Source organism: Microtus pennsylvanicus, chromosome 10 (genome assembly GCF_037038515.1).
Source record: "Microtus pennsylvanicus isolate mMicPen1 chromosome 10, mMicPen1.hap1, whole genome shotgun sequence".
Taxonomy (NCBI): domain Eukaryota; kingdom Metazoa; phylum Chordata; class Mammalia; order Rodentia; family Cricetidae; genus Microtus; species Microtus pennsylvanicus.
The window spans coordinates 72,106,517-72,122,635 of record NC_134588.1 but is presented as its reverse complement, the minus strand read 5'-3'; the positions used below and the strand labels follow the sequence as shown (position 1 = coordinate 72,122,635).

Sequence of the window (16,119 nt, the reverse complement as noted above, 5' to 3'; positions counted from 1 at the left end):
TATCACAGGGGATCTCCAAGAGTGGTCATCAGCTAAAATAGTTAAGAACCCATGTTCTAATACTTCCTCTTTATACATAACTTCATATATCATTTTACATTGTTTTATATGTAATATTGTATTGTATTATAGTGTATTGATTATACACACTAATGAGTTTCATATTTTGACACAAATAACATTTATCATTTATTTCTAATTAGAACCACTTAATTATAACAAATAATCATTATTTTTCTTTTAAATAGCTGAATAAGACTACAAACTTTAAAGATTTGTTATTCTGAGTCGTCTTGCTTGTATGGGTATGATCTTGCTATTGTAAAACAAGATAACCTCAAAATTGAGGTCATTCTGTGTCAATTTCATTGGGATAAACAGGGCGTATTTGTCTTTATTTCAATGCAACTTTTGTTCCAGATGAAGAATTTAAGATGAAGTAGAAAGAGTTTTTCTAGTTGGAAAGTGAGTTTCCTCTTTACTTCCCATGTTAATATTGAGTTTGCAATTGTCTTTTCTGGGGTTTTTATTGTTGTAAAGATACACCATGACCATGGCAACACTTGTATAGGAAAAGATTTAGTTGGGCTAGCTGATAATTTCAGAGGCTTAGTCCATTATTATCATGGCAGGACATGGCGGCAGACAGGCAGACATGGTGCTGGAGAAGGAGCAGAAAGTGCTACATCTTGATTTGAAGGCAGCATAAGCAGTCTGTGTCCCACACTGGGTGTAGCTTTAGTATAGGAAACCTCAAAGTCCATCCCCACGGGACACACTTCCTCCAACAAGGCCACAGATCCTAGTAGTAAATACTATTGCCTATGAGGGCCATTTTCTTTCAAACCACCACGGCAATGTACAAGAATTCACTCTCACTCAGCTGGCCAAACACTCCATCCAGTATGTTTAAAAATGAAATACAAGACTATGAACGATAGATGTTATGCTCTACAATGTATTGGTAGCCTGTCTTCCCAATGTAAATACCATATTCTTTGACTAGCACCTGTCTTTCTAGCATTTCCCTTCAATTCCAAACAACTTCTGCCAATTTCCATTCTCTACTCAGTGTTTGTTAATTTTAGGCTCTAAACATACATAGGAACTGGAGGAATCTGTCTTATTTACTGGTTCACTGATTCCAGGTTCATTTATGTTGTTGAAAATTACTGAACTTCCTTATGCTACACTGAGGGTATATACACGTGATTACCTCACTCTGCTCATGGACTGCTATGTTTATTTTTTATCTTGATGCCCGTGGAACCATGCTGAGAGGAATAGAAGCTCAACTCTCTTCCTTTGGCAACATAATCAGAGCTAGAAGTAGAATATATGGAAAATCTCTCATTAGTTGTTTTAGTAATGACCAGACTCTTTTTTCATGATTCTCCAGTGTACATATCAGCTGTTTTCACTGGCTGCATCTTGTCATAGTCCCATTAACCGTTGTCTTCTGATTAAATTGATTTTAACAGCTGTTATCAAGATGGTTTTAAAATGATTAGTTATGATGAACATTTTTCAATACAAGAGTTGCCCACTGTGTATTTGGAGAACTATTTAGTAATGCCTTTTGTCAGTTTTTTTGTGGAACTATTTATTTTTTCATTTATTTATTGCTTTATATTAATTTTTTGTGGATTTGTCCATCATGCATCACAGTCCCACTCATCTCCCTGTTCCCTGGCCTCTATCCGTTTGACCTGCTCTACCCAAACAAAATTTAAAAGTACAACCTGAAAATGAAACTAAACAATAAAATTCTGACATGGAAATTGCAATCATGTAGTATGGAGGAATGGGCCACATCCTGCCGCCTGGCTAGCTTAATACCTGAAATAACCACACAGAAATTGTATTAATTAAAAATGGGGCACTGAACTGAACAGAGAATACTATTTTCTTTTCAATCTTACTTAAATTTCTAAATTTCTTCCACAGGTTGTCCTTTCTTCACTCTGGATTATTTCCATTTTTGATAAATCTTTTTTTTATTTAGGAAATCTTATCTTTGTTTTATTTTGTCTTGTTTTAATTGGTTAATTAATTTACTCAGATCATTTTCCTCAGTCATTTTTCAGCTGATTCTCATATTTACGTCTCTAATCCATCTAGTATGAGTATTTATATAAAAGTCAAATTTTGTTCTTCTTCATGTAGATATGCAGCTTTCCGAGTTTTCTTTCTTGAAGAGACAATTGTCTTCCTCTGCCCATGTCTTCTTGACACTATTGTCAAAAGTTATTTCCTTTTATCTCAGAACTTAGTCTTTCTATTTAGCTGATACACTTATTTGTATGTTAGTACCATGCCATTTGGCTTAGAACAGCTCTAGAGACTATTCTGCAATTCAAAATTACTGGAGTTATTATCTTTATGTTTGCTACCTCTGATGAATTTTGCTTTGGATCTTTGGAGATCTTTGATGTTTTCATACAAAATGTTAGGAGTTTAATTCCATTGCCATGAAGAATCTGATTGGTATTTCAATAATAATTATTGAGATTTCTTTGATTGAATTTGTGATAGTCTTATAGGGACATTTTACCACCACTGAATCTTTTCTTTAGTATATGCACATTAGATATATTTACCTTTTTATGTCTTCTTTAAATTTGTTAAACAGTGTCAAAACTTTAAGTGTAAATATTTGTATCTCCTAAGGTAAATTTACATAATATAAAATTATAGAAAGAAACTAGGGACATACATTGTTTTATAGTTAAGTGTTAGAGAACAGAAATACAACTAATTTTTTATGCATTCTCCATCTTCTTACTTTTCTATGTGCTGGTTGGCTTTTTTTTTTCAACTTGACACAAGTTAAGGTCATCTGGAGAAAGGGTCCCGTAAATGAGAAAGTGCCTCCATTAGATTGGCCTGTAGGCAAGTTTGATGTTGGGCATTCTCTCGATTAATGATCTATGCTTGACTGTGTGTGGTATCACCTCTGGGAAAGTTGTGCTGGGGTTTCTAAGAAAATAGGCTAGACAGGCCAGGCGAAGCAAGTTAGTCTTCATTTGCTCTGTTTCTGCCTCCAGGTTCCTTCCTTAATTTCCTGACTTGACCTTCTGTAGTGATAGAATTACCCAAAAGTATAAAATGAAATAAAAAAAATTCTTTCCCTAAATTGATTTTTATCACAGCAATAGAAAGCCAACTAGGAAACCTAAATCCACTAACTGGTTCTAACTGGCTTTGGATAGGCTTCAGGTTTTCTATATAAATTTGAGACATTTGGTTTCTATTTCCTACTTGGATGGCATCTCTTTCTGGCATAACTGCAATATCTAGGACTTTTGTTGTGTTTAGCACAGTGGAGATACTGGGAATTATTTTATTCTGGCTGAATCTGGCTTTGCATCCCTGAATAATATATTATTTGGATTTGTATCATATGGGCTTTCATGAGTTGGCATACATTCCTTTTAACCTAACCGTTGGTAGTTTTTATTGGTAATTCAATTAATGGATATGGATTTTGTCAATAATTTTAACCATTAAGATGAGAATATAATTTAAGACTCTCTCCTTCTGGTTAATGTAGTAACTTTTGAATTAGTGAATGTTAAACCATACTTGCATTCCTAATCATTGATAATAATAATTGGCTTTTAAAATGTGAACTTAATTTTCTTTATATTTCTGATATGACTTTGAAGTTTCCCTTTGGTTTTCCTGTCTGGCTTTGATATCAGGATAAACTAGCTATTAAATGAGTAAAGCAGCCTTACCTCAAGAAAAATTTGAATGAATTTGAGAAAGGTTGGTATCAGTTTATCTTGAACACTCTGTAGAATTTATACTTGAAAAAGTACTAGATTTCTTATTAGGATACATTCAGTGCTTTTTTAACTTGAAAATATTTTTTCATATAATATATTCTAATTATGGTTTCTCCTCCCTGAGTTCCTCCCAATCCTCCCCACCTTCCCTCCTGTCCAAATCTACACCCTTTTCTTCTCTTTCTCACTGAAACAAAAACAGAAACCTAATATATAACAATAAAAAAATAGAATTAAACCATTTTAGGAAACTCCAAACAAAGAATGTAAAGCACCTAAATAAACTTCCTTTGTGATCACAATTCAAATGTATGTTTATTAAGAGGCAAAACCATTATGAATTTCATTCCTGTGAGATTTTATATTTGAGAAAATTACTTTTGAACAACATATTTCTGGATAACATTATTTCATGGTACATTAATTAAATTAGTAATAAGTTATTAAGTGGAAAGCTATTATATGAAATTTTATATTGTGATATATATATATATATATATATATATATATATATATATATAAATAATTTCCCAATAGATCTTTTATAAGTGAGGATCTTATTAATGTCATTCCTAGGATGCTTTAATTGACTTGCTGTATAATTTGCAAATAATTCTAATTACATGCTATTATTTGCAATAGTTATTTTTATAATCATCACTATTTTACTATTTCACCGAGACCTCAGTGACTCATTTTGTCACTGTGTTTTGTATCCTGGGTCTTGTTTTCTCTCTTTATTAGAAATATTTTTTTCTGAATGATGTGAGAGTTTATTACAAATTTAGTAACTGTAAATGATTTACATTCTAGGTGTTAGTCTCATTTATGCTGTTTCAACATAGAACAATGAAATTTTGATTTTATTTTATCATATATTTCTTTCCACATTTTTATATCTGGAAGTATGTTTTTCTCCCACCATTTTTCATACATTTCAATAACATAATCAAGTTGCATTTATAAATTCAATTGGGAATTCATTAATCTCCACTAAAGACTACCAAATTCATATGTTTCATTTTCTGTCTTCTTTGGGACAGGGGAAGCTGTAACATCTAACTTTTTCCTCTGTCATATTGCTTAAAAGTTAGGTAAATTTTAGTGGTGGTTTCCAACTGACTAATTCTGTTTTATCAAAATTATTTTTAATATATACACTGCTACCTACTTCACCATGCTGAGTGACGGCATGCCTCTAAAATGTTTGTGTGGGGGTGTGTTTTATTATTGTGAAGTGAGAAACATGAATAGCCTGCCATTTGAGCCTTAGTATTATATTTATATTATAATATTATGGCTGTTGTTTTAACATGTTAGAAAAAATTCTGGAAAACTGAGTTGCTATATTGGATTTTTACTGGATCCCAGTTGTTGAAACATGTAGATTGCAAAAACGGGTCAGAGGACACTATAAAAAGTTCTACAATTTATATTTTTTTAAATCATATGGATGTGCTTACTTCAAAGAGAGGCATAAAATTTTGCTTCCTTAAAAATATTTTTGTTTTGCATTTCAAGTGCTATGTTGAAGCAGTGCTGGAAATTAAGCCAGACCCTGGACACATGGGTAAGCAGCTGCCTCTGACCGCCATCCCTGCTCTCTACATTACTAGTGTTACATAGGATCTGCTAGGGTTCTATTCTTTCCATAGTAAATTATAAATTGTATTTTTTTCTATAGAAAATTTTTATTTTTCCCAACATGTAAAAAAGAGCCTCTATGCCTTTATGTAGTCCCGTGTTTGTGTCCAGCTGCGTTTGGAGCTGGTATCTTCTGGGCTAGGTTCTCCTGACCCTCCTGATATTTTCAGGAGGTACCACCTTCTGGTCTTCAGTCTTCTGGGCCACAATCTTCTCGCCTGGCACTGTCACCTACTTGGTTGGATCTTTAGGGTTAGTGTCAGCAACTTCTGGACCAGCAATGGATAATTCTTTGGGAGAAGCTTTCAGGGTAGTCATTCTTTGAAGTTTCTTGACTATTTTCTTGATTATTGTTCTTCATTTTCTTTACATACTTAATGTTGAAATGATCAAAATCTGTCTCCTTTACTGTGCTTTCTCTGACGTCGATCTTCTTGGACTGTCTGGTAGCTTCCTATTCCATATGGATATCTGCCTTCCTGCAAGCTTTTTATATATACTTCTGGTAGGCATTGTGTACGAACTTCAGGATGAAGTCACTGACCTGTACGAAAGGCATGGTCTGTCTTCTCACCAGAGTGTAAGGTTCACCCTTTAAAGCCATATTCTGACCAATAACAATTTCAATCATGACCATCTTTTTAGCTTCAGGTCCAAAGGAGAAATGGACAACACAAACAACCCCCAGGATGCACTTGAACACATGTAAGCCACGTCAGTTGAGGATGTGAGAATTTTATCTTATATAAAATTACATATGATCATGTCTACCACTAATTTCCCCTCTTGGATTCTTCATAGACATCTCCCTTCCCAATTTCATATCCTTTTATGTTAAGGTCCACCAAGTTCAGTTAGTGCTGCCCAGATGTACAACAGTCTTTAGAAATGACACACATTCAAGCAGATTAGGCAACATACTACTGAATGAAGAAAGAAAAACAGGAACTCAAAACACTCCTGAAGGAAAATGAAAACAAGACCCCCAGGGTTTGTACTGCTGACTCAATCTCTAATTCTATTACTCCATGGGGACAAAAACAGTGCCAAAAAAAGTTGAGATACAATTTTAAGGAGAAGCTGCTGTAAATATACCAGTTCCCAATCTCTGAAACAACTGCTTGTATTATCTCTGTCCTAGGTTCTTGTTCTCAATTTTTTCAACTTCTGTAGAAGGACATTAAGACACAGTTTACAGAGAAGACCACCTGTCTGCCTTATCTGTTGGCACATTAGGTGAAGTAGTAAGGAAACAGATGCCCTCTCTCACAAGGCTGTTATCTTTTTATATGTAACTCAAATGATGGTTGATCATCTTCCCTATATTATAAATGCCTCCAGGTAGTGTCCACTTGTCCTGTATACCTGGTCCTTCCCTTTGTTTGAACTTGCCATTATAATTTCATTACCCGGAAGAGGGCCAACCCCATTGTTGGGGCATCCAGTAGTCAGAAGTATATAGCAAACCTTTGTTACTTTTATTAAACTCCAACATTGTCCTTAGCTCCATTCTGTCAGTGGTCTCATTATTTGCTAATTTAGTCTTTTTCCCCTTCCCCACACAATTTCAATAAATTATACAACTTGTCTTTGATTTAGAAACTTCAGCTATTCTCTCTGGCAACTAAAGCTACTACACTCCCATGAGCATTTAGTACTTCCTTTTGGTCAGCACTGTCCTCTTACAGCCTCTAAGGAGAGTGGCAGACAAAAATCCACAAGAAAAATCGTGTGCATGCCAGCTGGGAATAGGCCCTGCTTTTCTAACTGCAGGAGTAACAGGGTTATGTGAAGTCCTATACTGCTATAAGAATTCAAAATAAGTAGGTAAAATGTCAAGAGAGTAATAACACAACATATTTTAGCATCTATCATACAGTTACTAAATTGCAAATTTTAATCTGATACAGCTACTAGTCTCTGTGTTTTAAAACCTGTTCAGCATATCAATTTCAAGTTTTGATTACATAACAGAGGCATGACTACTCTTCCGTGTGTACACGTACACCCACACACATTCACACACAAACAATACATACACTCATGCACACTCAATCTTTCTCTATAGAATATAATTGGTTTCAATATTTGCTTATACCCAGTAATTTCTTGTATTGTTAGCAAAGAAGCTCTAGCATTGCTATTAATGGAAAATTCAAAATGCTGTATTGAAGTTAGCAGTTGTTTGGAATTACATACAATAGGAATTTCTTCACACTTAATAGCAAACTTTAAAGCTTTGACACTCTTCCAGAGCCTAGGTAAGCTACAAACAAATAGCACGAAATTATCTGTAATATATTAAGGTTTAATATTTGAGATGGCAAAGGTAACATGATAAAAAAACAACAACAAATAGTCTGATGAAACCCATTAGGTATGCAAAGTGTTATGCAGCATCACCTTATGAACAGAAAGTAATAAAAAGGCCTGCCTTACATGCATCCAAAGTGGTGAATGGTAAGAAATATATATCATATAAAATAAAATAAATACCCTTTGTATCAATAAGTAATACCCCACTGTGTGTGTGTATATATATATATATACACAGAAACATATATAAACACATATATAACTGTAATATAGATGTCTAACCATCCACATATGTTTTTATATGTGCATATATATGTATGTATATATAGCCACACATACATATACACATATACATACACACATATATATGTTCATACATACATATACCATATATATCCAACACATTTCTTGATCCATTCATTTACTTATGGGCATTATAATAGTTTTTAAATTTTGGTAAACACAAACAGGGACACCACAGAAGTGGAGGTACAGGCATCTTTATTGTCTGTTGATTTTAATTCTTTGATTAAAATACTTGAGGAAGACACAAATAAGTGCACAGATATCCTTTTCTTAGCACTGAGAGATTTAATATCATCAAACTTCATTTATACAAAGTATAAATGAAGACATATTGTTAACTCTATAAAAATCACAATAGACAAATACGGTGAGAATAAAATCATGGTAGACAGAATGCAAACTCAATAAAAACCACAATAATTTTCCCTAAAATAGGAAAATAACCAAAAACTTTGTGTGGAACTAGGAAAGTCCCCAAATAGTCAAGGGATTCTTGAATAAAATGAACAAAGCTGGAACCATTACACTTTGAAACTTCAAGTGATATAACTGTATTATCATCACCAAGCAGCAAAATGGTATTGGCATAGAAAAGACACACAGACCAAAAAAAGAAGATTTCAGAAATAAATCTATGTATCTACAGTAAGCTTACATTTTTAGAGATATGTCAATAATATACAATAGAATTTAATAAACTCTTGGGTAATTTCCTCAATGGGGAAATTGGATAGCAAGTGGTTCCACATTGACTCTGGATGAGAAGAAAAATGGAACTAGTTCCCTTCTCATGCTAATATACAAAAGACAATTTCAAATTTATTAAAGACTTTGAGAATTGAAACTATGGAAATACTAGAAGAAAACAAAGACGAGGAACCCCATGAAGGAAGCTTGGCTAATAACATTTCCATAGACAACTGCAAACAGTGGAAAAAACACAAAACATAGATCAGAGCGATTTCATCCAAATAAGAAGTATCTGCACATCAAAGAAAACTATCTGTAGACTGAAGAATCAGCACACCAACCCACAGGCTGGCAAAAATGATTTGTAAAACCTCTGTCTAGCACAGGGTAAATGGACACCTTATACAAAGAAACTGTAAACATAAGCAAGAACAATATAAGCTGAAGAACTTGAGTAAACACTTTTAAGAGTCAAAGTGCCTATCAGAATACAAAAAGTAGGTTGCTTTGTTTTGTTTTGTTTTGTTTTGTTTGAGACAGGCTATGTCTCTCTCTGTAGCTCTGGCTGTCCTGGAGCAAACACAAATAATGGTCAGGAGAAAATTCCCTTGACTTTTTACCTCACACCTATCAGAATGGCTATTATCAAAAAGACAAAATAAGAAATACTGGAAGAAATACTGGTGAGGACTTGGAGAAAAGAGAAACCTTGAATAATTTTGGTTGTAGTCTTTGCAGTAAACAGTAGGGATGTTCCTCTCAAAAAGAGATGCCTCTACTTCATGGTCCATGTGATCCTGCAATTCCCTTTGGAGAATGAATAAGGACAGTTAAAAGATAGACAAAAACACCCAAAGTTGGAAATGACAGCAGTCCATCAAAGATAGCTTTCTCTCCCTACCTTCCTTAAAGTATTTTTTACAGTATCCAAGACACTAATCACCATAAGTGTCAATCAATGAATAAATTCAAAAGAATTATGCATATGTAACATTTCATAAATGTAATATAAATAAATACTAGTTAAAAATATAGTCATTTGCAACAATATGGATGAACTTTGAAAGCACTATATCAAACAATATGAGCTGAACACAAGAAGACAAATTTTCCATTATCTTACCTATGTGTGAAATTTAGGAATACTGAATTCATAGAAGACAATAAATGATCTTTACCACAGCCTGGGTGTATGTCCAGAGTTTTAAAACATGTTGGTTAAGCACTACAAAAGTTCAGCAGGAGAAAATATATCAATATATATTTTGGTGCTATTAATTATTAATAATAATAAATGTGCTAGTAATCAACAATAATATATGTGCTAATAATTAATGATACTATTGGTGATAAGTCAAGGGGGCTTGCTTTAACCTTCATTCCCTGATGATTCATTATGTTTAATCCAGGGCAGCTAGAGCCAGAGAGAGGAAGAGAGTGCCAGCCTGCCCCAAACAAAACAAAACATCAGAAAACAAACAAATAATAATAGTAAGAGCAATAAAATAATAATATACTAATATTCTTGAAGATCACTAAGAAGATAAATCTTAACTGTTTTCTCCAAAGAAAATAAGCCTCTAAGGTTACATTATATATTTTAATTAACTGGTCCTAAACATTTCACAATTTACAACGTCTTAAAATATCATGCTTTATGTAATAAATAAATATGACTTTATCAATTACTTTCTGGCAACTGAGCAAGAAAGAACATGATACATTATTTTGTAAAAAGAACTCTTCAGACATGAATTAAGGAGAAATGTCTGTAAATGGACTAACAAGTTACATATTAAAAATTCAGTTGACTCCTTTACCCTGATTCATCCTTTACCCATTGCTCCGAAGAAAATATTATTACGACTTTAGGTTATTTCATCTCAAACTACTGCATATGAATTTGGCTTCTCTGAAAAAATTGTATATTATGGTTTTGAGGTTGTTTCTTTCTATGTATGTTTCAATAGCATATGTACATTTTTATTTATCCAGAGCACAATTCATTTATTTACTCTGTTTAGCAACATTTACTTTGTGTCCATGTTTGCACTGTATAAATATTTGATAAAATAGTTGTTATGTACCTACCAGAGCATGGAGCTTTCTCTATCCTATAAACTGAGCCCCAATGTCTAGATTTCAGCAAAGCACAATTTAAATGACACGGTCTGAACATTTATCTCCATAATTATTTTATAAATGTGTGCCACTGCTTAGCACTGTAGAAGAGGTCCTGTGTCCCTTATCCCTAACAGCACTTAACAGCAACACGGTGTTAAATATCTTGATTGCTCTATCTGTGTATGTTTCTCATTGTGGTTGCAATGTATGCCTCTATTATCTAATTCATAATAGAGCTCTGGATGGCTTACATGTGTCTAGGAAACACATTCATTTTCTTTTATATGTGTATTGTTCCTACTCGTTCTTCTTTGGTTGCTTTTATTTAGTGTGGGGTAGCAGTACCTTCCAATGCTTACAGTCAACAGAGGAATAGACCACAAAATGAAAGAAGAGAATCTGATTCAACATGGCTTTATTAGCTGGGCTGACTCAAACTTCTAGAGTCTGATAGTGGGCAGGGGGACATATTTGAGTACAGTACAGTTTTAGAAAAATAAACTTCTTGGTTACATTTATCTCAATCTCATGTGTACAATAAAGCTTAAGGCATGGCTACATCAAAACGTTTTTACAAAGTACGTGGGACCTCTACAAAGAGGATAGATTCTATAGTCTGGTGTGGTCTCATTTCATATAGAAGTCACAAAGCTTTAACATACATGTGACATCTTCCCTAAGGATGGGTTCTATGTCTGAGAAGCAATGCTCAAGATAAAGATCTTGGGAAAAAGAATTTGGGATAAACATAATAGTCTGGAGGATTCAGATGTAGCCAGGCCCAATAGACATCACAGATCACTGGGATATTAACTACATCCATTCCAAGACTTCCGGGTAGAATACAGGTATGCATTCTTTTCGTTGAAGAGCGAAGCCTGAGTGCTTAACCTTTCTCATTTCCCTTGTGTTTATCAGTGAGCTTGTATCTTCTATAGTTCAGTTTTTGAGATAGGGTGTCCCGATGTAGCCCAGGGTGACCTTGAACACATGAGCCTCCAGCAACCTCTGTAGTGTTGGCATTACCAATATCTACCCCATCAAGTGTCCAACTCTCTTTCACATACTTCACCCCATAGTTTGTACATTTTTCTTCTGTGTCAAGGTCTGCCTCAGAGAGAAAGGCACTGTGGTGTTTTAATAACACCAATTTTGTATTCACAAATGAATTTTCATATTCTTCGGTCCCTGCTCTTCTATTAGGATTAGTGAAAACTTCAGTTCGGGTGGACCACATTTGTTGGACTTTTCAATTGGATCACATGGTGTCTGCAGGTTTGGTGAGACTTAAGAGTATGTCATTTGCATATGGACCCAGGTCTGTCTACACACTTTGCAGGCTCTTTAGGATTAGTTTAATATTTTTCTACTGAGGCTTTACATGTCACTAATCAAGTTTTTCTTAGTTATTTAATATCTGTTTTTGTTTTAAACTGAAATTTAAATTGCTGTCTTGTTGCCCTATCTAAAGAAATGTGATGTTTTTTGTAGCTATGACAGGAAGCTTTCTTCTGTCTTTAGTTTTATAAGAGTTTTAATCACTGAAGGTGTAAGATTTTAATTAATTCCCTAATCCAAATTTAAAAGTAGACAGTTAATCTTTTTTGTTGGTCTTGCTAAGTTAATTGTGTTGTGATGAGAAGAAAATGTGTGCATATTGATTCTGTTAGCAAGACTGGCCTCACTTCAGGAACTGTCACTCCTCCGCCCCCACAAGCTTACCTGCTCTGCTTCATGGATAAGACTACCAACTGTTCATGTTTCCCAGACTACCTTACAGTAACAAGCACTGTAGAAAAAAAAGTTCTTAATCTAGCTTCACTGGAGTGTCTGTCCTATGCAAGGTCTGGATTTTAACCCCTGTTCCTATCTCATTTTCATAAACATAGAACTTATAAGAAGCAAGTTGTCCCACCCAAGGAATGTGACAAGGTACCCGGGACACATACATACTCAACTCTTCCATGCATGCTTCCTCCTTGATTTCCTGCCTACAAGGCTTTAGTTAGACTTTTACCAGAATGCCTAGGCATGGAAAATTACTTTAAAAAACATTTTCCACACTTTATTGACTTTACTTTTCCAGGAGAGTTAGTCTGTTTCTTTACTATGCTACTTTAATTATGGCCAAACAACTAATCTGGTCTTTTTATATACAGTACAAAAGATAAAGGTAGTTTTAATGTTAAAAACCATTTGACCTCAATTATAGTTATACATTTCCATAGTTTTTTTTGTACTTAATTATGTACATTTCCATTGACTAGATCAAAAAGACAAAAAAAAAAAAAAAAAGAAAGAAACACCCAGAGCAGGAATCTTTGTCTTCTTGTGAGAACAGCCCTCATATGTATTTTCTTACTGGGGAGGCATTCTATCGGTTATGTGTTTTAAAGACCTCAAACATTATAACAGCTATGATTCTAATATATAGAATCTGAAAATGTAGCTCACTTTCTTCATAATTAATACTCAATTAAGTTCTCTTGAGATCCTTAAATGTGTTAATATTTTTATTTTTCTGTTTGTTTTGTATTCTCAATTTTGGTATTGTGTTAAAGCTGAGATGCACAGAGGATATCTCACATTGGTTTCACAGAGATGTGAAATAAATAACAGTTCAGCCCTCTGAGGCCAGGACCCCTATGTGAAATCATTCTTTGATATATTCAATGCTTCGCGAGGTCCTGTGGGCTCCACACTTTATCTAGCACCTATTTGGATGGTATACAACATAGTAATCCCTTTCTTTAAAATAATTATATCTATCGGTAAAAATATTTTTTATTTTGATGCATGTACATTAAAATTTTTCCTGGCCAATTGTGGTCCCCTGTGTTTCTAATCTTTTTTCCCTTTATTTTTTATTTATTTTCACTCCTGTATTTTTAGTATTAACATTCAGAAAGTAGATGCAGGTGGCTCTCCATAAAAATCAAAAGCCAGTCTTGTCTACCCATCAAGAGCCAGGTCAGCCAGAACCACATAGTGAGACATTGTCTAAAAACATGCACTTTTATTTATATGCTTTAATTAATATCTAATAAACATTATATTGATGTTTTCACACATTTTGGAGCTGATAAAATGGATCAGCAGTTACCACTGCTTACTGTTCCGCCTGAGGAACTGGGTTTTTCTCTGTACCCACACAAGGCATCTCACAAACACCTTGTATTAATTCCAATTTCTCATCTACATTGTTCATCTCTGTGAAGGAGGTAGCAGCTGGTTGGTGGAGACACTTAACTTTCTCCTTCATCTCATCCCCCTGCCTTATCCTCCAAAGACTTCTACTTCACGGCTGCACTCTTAATGTTTGGAGGTTTTTTCTCTCTTTTAGTTCCTTTTAACCCTGACTTTTACCCTAGGCAGTTTCCTTTAACCTTTTAAAACGTGTTATTCTTTGCAATCCCAGAATCCTGGAGAAAGGAAACAGATGCTTCTGAAGAGCAGCCCATTCTGAATTCTCCTTCCCAAACACAGCATCATTTTCCAGAAAGGGATGCGATCTTTGTGTTGAGTTTCTACAGTCTGTCCCTCTGTCTCTGTCTTTCTCAGTCCCCTCTCTCTGTCTCTCTTTCTACATCTGTCTCTGTCTCCCTTCCCCTGCATACATGCAAGAGTGCCTGTCTTTTTCTTTAAGCTCAGTTGCCCCTGTGAGAGTACTGAGTTTAACTATACTCAGGTGTACCAAACATGGTCAATCACATTATAATAGAGAGGCAGATAACTTCAAAGCCTCAATAGCTAAGAAATAGAAAGAATAAAATTGAGTGGGTAGTGAGGTGAGGGGTGCATCTTGGGGGAGAAGTCATGGGGCAAATAAAATCAAAGTACATTATAAAGAATCTCAAAGAATTAATGAAAAACACTATTTTTTTTTAAAAAAAGAAACCCTGAGTTCTTTCTCAAACCAGAGCAATCCAGTCAGTGCTGAGCTCTGCTTCATGCCTCCTAAGCCGATGGTACATCTGCCTTCTGAACCAGCTGTCACAGCACAGGAAAGAGCATAGGGAATGGACCATTAGGGATGCAGACCAATGATGCTTGGCTATGAACAGTCTCAGCAAGTTTCATGGTCACATCTAAGTTCAGGGAAGACAAGAAGTGAATCACTACTTCATGCCAAGAAAGAGAAGCGCACTAAAAGGAACTATTACCACTGCTGGCTGTGCCCCACCCGTGCCCAGTTCTGCCCCAGCAACACACAGTGCTGCTCTTTTAAAGGGAGGTGTGTGCCCTTCAGCTAGTCCTTTGCTTAACCTCAAACTAGTTTAATTTTCCAACTAGATTTTTATTAATTGTGAATGTTTCAATTAAAATATAACTCCCCCCTTCTTTCTCATCCCTCCAGTCCCCTCTCTATGCTTCCTCCTTACTAGTTTTTTTAAATAGACGTCCTTTTCCTTTTTTCTTACTTTAAATTTATTTATTTTCCTTTTTTATTGTTATAGACACGCATAAATCTATACAAATATAAACTGTTGAGTCAGTGTAGTGTGAATTGGGTGTATATGATTTCAGAACCAATCACTTTAAATTGGATAAAGAATTAGGGGGCTCTTTTCTGGGAGAGTCTAATTCTCTCTTAACCATCATCATTGCCTGTAGTTGTTTGTCTAGAGTTAGGATCCCATGAGATTTCCCATTTTCCTCAGCATGCCTATTAATATAGTCATTGCTTATTTCCTTTTTAGGCAGCCTTTACCCTCCCAGTCTTTTTTTTTTTACCATCATTTTTTCTTTTTTATTGATTTTATTGAGCTATACATTTTTCCCTGCTTCCCTCCCTTCTCTCCCCTTCAGCCCTCTCCCATGGTTCCCATGTTCCTAATTTACTCAGGAGATCTTGTCTTTTTCTACTTCCCATGTAGATTAGATTTATGTATGTCTCTTACGGCCCTCATTGTTGTCCTAACTCTTCAAGTCTTTCAGCCCTCTTTTGTGATGGTCCCTGAGCCTTAGATGAATGAGTTGTGTTGCAGATATATCTGATAGGGATACGTATCCCACTAACAGTTGATTCCTGCATTATGACTATTTGTCGCTCTCTACAAGGGTCTCCATTTGCTCTATTGGGAAGCTTTATTGATGAGGGCAAGAGCTACATTTCATGTTGGTGTATGTTTTAGATTATAGTTAGAAATTATGCTGGTCTAATAGTAACAGCAGAGTCTCTTCTAAAAATTTTGACCTCAACAGTCCCATATATTTGTCTAGGTTATAATACACATAAAATTTCTCT

The 16,119-nt window shown here is 34.7% G+C and overlaps 1 protein-coding gene across 1 annotated transcript in view; it reads right to left on the bottom strand.

The window, feature by feature from the left end:
- Positions 1-16,119, bottom strand: part of Znf385d (zinc finger protein 385D) — an 899,443-nt gene that overhangs the window by 793,087 nt on the left and 90,237 nt on the right. The window lies entirely within an intron of this gene.